This window comes from Chinchilla lanigera, unplaced genomic scaffold (assembly GCF_000276665.1).
Source record: "Chinchilla lanigera isolate Chin_1 unplaced genomic scaffold, ChiLan1.0 scaffold00014, whole genome shotgun sequence".
NCBI classification, from domain to species: Eukaryota; Metazoa; Chordata; class Mammalia; order Rodentia; family Chinchillidae; genus Chinchilla; species Chinchilla lanigera.
In genome coordinates, this window is record NW_004955415.1 from 14,934,207 (window position 1) to 14,937,733 (window position 3,527).

Here is a 3,527-nt window from a genome sequence, read left to right on the forward strand (position 1 = left end):
GTGAATTTATTCATTTCTTAGTGGCTTTGGGTACACCAACAAAGGACTCAGCGTCCCTCTATGAAAATGGGGAAAATGGGTAACCTATGGGATTTATAGGTACAGTAGCCATCAAAAAGGAGTGAAGATAAACCCAGCCCTCTGGGAATGAGCCTGATTAGAGACACACTTTGGAACTTTTCTGTGCAGAAGTGGGTAGAGGGGTGAAGGGGAATATAAGTGATCAAGATGCATGGTATGTACAATTCTCCCAAATGAATGTAACTATTATGTATCATAAACATATACTAATAAAAATAAATTAAAAAAAGAAGAGAGCCTGGGGTATTTTCTCAGCTGTAGCCTGAGCAGGGCCTGGTAGAGGGTAGAGGAAGATGCAGCGGCCTCCATCAGAGAAGGGATGGGGTGAGCAGAGAGGGCTGGGGTAGGAGGTCAGATGTAAGGTAGGCTGGCCAGTGGCTGGGGCCAGAGTGACCAGTGGGAGGCAGGAGGTCTGGTACGCAGGGCCACCCGGGAGACCTTTGGGGACCCAGGCTACTTGGTGGAAACACAGCATCCTAAAGCCTTAGTTTTGCCTCTCCTCAAGTTGTCAACACTGGCTTCCTTATTCACTCACCTCATTGCCTCTTCACCTCACTGTCTGTTCCCTACCTGTCCCCTCATCCTTCCTTTTGTCTCACACCTCACGGGCAGTGAAGGCAGCCTTTGCGTGGGCTGTTTCCTTTCCTGTTTATGTGCTGAGCAATATTTGCTTGTGGAGGCCTCCTCAAGCCTCAGCTCATCCTGTTTTCCTATCACTGACACAGTAAGTTTTCGTCAGCAAGCCTACCCACCATGGCCCAGCCTGTGGTGGGGACCAGGATGCTGACACTCACAGCACTCACACCTAGCCAGGAGCAGTTCTGTCTGCCCACAGGAGCCAAGGTGGGACAGGCTGTTTCCATGTCCGGGACAGTCTGAGGAGCCCAGGGTGTCTCTGAACTGCAACTTCCCTGGCCCAGCGTGCCCCACGTGGCTAAGGACTCAGTCAGCAGAGAACTCCCGGGGGAAGCTGGTACCCAGTGGGCAGCTCTTTAGAGGGTGAGGGACAGAAGTGCCTGGAGAGGGTAATGTTAGGAGGCATCTCATCGGTGCTTCTATTTTGCAAGAGGGAGTTAGGTCCAGACAAGGCAAGAGGCCTGGGTACCTGTCCCACATCCTCTCTCTGCTCCACCTCCATCATGGAATCTCTCCTTCACTCACGTGATTTGAGACATGCTCCTTATTTTTTTTGGTTTCCCCAAATTCTGTGCAGTGGTTACTGCTCAGGGTTGGGCTGGAAGTCGAGGAAGCAGTATGAATTGGTGGTCCAGTGAGAAGCAGGCAGGGCTGTGGGAGGACACAGGGTGGCGTTGACGGTCAGTTCTGTGAAGCACTCCTCCTGCTGTCAGAGCAAAGATGGCCCTCTGTTTTCCAGGTGCTTGCCTAGGACCCAATCCTAACTCTGAGTGTAAGGGTCCCAACATAGAATGTCAGCTAGAAAACCAGGAAGCAAACAAAACGTCTGCAATCCAGGTTATCTGAGGGAGTTCTTGGAATCCTGGGGCCAACTGAAACTTTCCAGGCATCTGACCTTCAGGCTTCTCTGCATACCAAACAGGAAGGTGAAATGCTTAGGAGGGGCCAGGGGTAGTGGTGCATCTCTGTAGCACTCTCAAGGCTGAGGCAGGAGGATCAAAGTAAGTTCGAGGTCAGCCTGAGCTATACATAGTGAGACCCTGCATAATAATTTAAAAAAAAAAAAAAAAAAAGCCCAGGAGGGAGACTCTGTTCCATCCTCCTCCCCTGGGTCCCTTGGAAAGAAAAACAGGTTATATCCATGGCTATTCCAGCAGCTGGTGATACTTGTAACAAGGTTTTAGCATTTCAGGCCTTGGTTTGAACCTCCATGTTCCAGGAATCTGGTCTTAAAGGTAAAAGCCAGGTATTCCTGGGGGTTTCTGCTTTGTGGTAGTTTATCTGCAAAGACGGCTGCTGCCAAGGATCCTTCCAGTCTTGTGTGCACATTTATTTTGGGGTGAACTGCTTTTTCCCCCAAATGGTGTTGGAGTCCTAATCCCCAGTAAAACAGTATCTGATCTTATTTAGAGAAAGGATACTTACAGACCTCATGAGGGTGGGCTGTAGTTCAGTGCAAGGTTTTCTTACAAGAAAAGGACACTAGAGAGATAAGAGACATACACAGGGAGAACTCATGTGCTGATGATACATCTTCAAAACAAAGATTGCTCAGTAGCCCATTAGCCAGGAGAGAGGTGTAGTAGATTCTCTCTTCTAGAAGACACCAACACTACTGACACCTTGACCTTAGACTATTATCCTTCAGGATTGTGAGATAATTTCTGTTGTTTAACCCATCTGTGGTATTTGTAATGGTAGCTGCAGAAAATATATAAGTCCATTCTTTCATTCAAGAGGTAGAGTTAATTTACCCTCCTCTTGAATTTGGGTTGGTCTCTGGACTTAGATTAACCATAGAAAGTGGCAGAAATCATGACTTGGAAGATCTGGGCCAAGGTCTTTTTTCTCTGGCACTAGATGTTCCCCTCTCCTTCCCCCCCCTCCCTTTAAGACAAGATCTCCCTATGCAGTTCAGGCTGGCCTTGAACTCACTTTGTAGTCCAGGCTGGCTTCGCACTCATTCTAATCCTCCTGCCTCAGCCTCCTGAATGCTAGGATTACAGGCCTGCGCCACCACACTCAGTTTTTGGCACTAGGGATCGAATCCAAGGCCTTTACCAGGGGTACTTCTCTAGTCCTTTTTATTTTTTACTTTGAGACTGGGTTTCAGTAAGTAGCTGAATTGTTCAGACTGGAGGTGGCTCTGCCAGACTACCCCTCTGACTCCTGTGATCCGGTGGAGGCAAGCTAGAGGACAGGTGGCCCTGGGAGGAAACAGGAGCACCCCTTCCTTTTGAAAGGACCCTCTCAACTCCTTGGGTAAACTGAGGCCGGCGTCCAGGCTCTGAGCGTCGCCTTGCAGACACCTAGGTTCTGGGTGTGCCCAGCGCCCGCAGGTGGGCTTGGCAGGCTTCTCCTGCGGAAGGGTGGATGAGGTGGCGCCCGGCTTGAAGGAACTGGTGCGCGCCCACGTGGGGGCGCGGGACCCGGTTTCCAGGCGGGGACCTCGCAGTCCCGGCTCCGTGGCCTCGGGCTTCCCTGCCCCCGGCGGGGCGGAGCTCGGCGCGTCCCGGCCCCGAGGCGGAGCGAGGGCCGGGCAGGCACGGCCGGGCGGGGTGGGCCGGGGACGCGAGGCGGAGCGGGGCCCCACACAGGCCGCGGCGGCTGGCTTGGGCCCCTACGGTCCCGGCGGCTGGAGGAGGAAGCCAGGCGGCTGGCGGAGGAGGGAGCGGAGGAGGCCGAGCGCTCGCCGAAGACTCATTTCCCGGGTCAGCAGGGAAAGGTACGGCGCGTCCACTCTCGCCCCGGCGCCAGCGTCGCTCGGGCGCCGGCAGGGCTGCGGCCGCCGCGGGAGGGCGAGGGACCCG

The 3,527-nt window shown here is 53.1% G+C and overlaps 1 protein-coding gene across 3 annotated transcripts in view; it reads left to right on the forward strand.

The window, feature by feature from the left end:
* Positions 1-3,231: 3,231 nt before the first annotated feature.
* Smox (spermine oxidase) overlaps positions 3,232-3,527 on the forward strand; it is a 34,437-nt gene continuing 34,141 nt past the window's right edge. The window contains exon 1 of one of the 3 annotated variants that reach the window (XM_005380816.2): positions 3,232-3,442. The gene's annotated coding sequence lies outside the window, so the exon portion shown is untranslated. The remainder of the gene's footprint in view (positions 3,443-3,527) is intronic. The other 2 variants (XM_005380812.2, XM_005380815.2) reach the window with 2 other exon arrangements.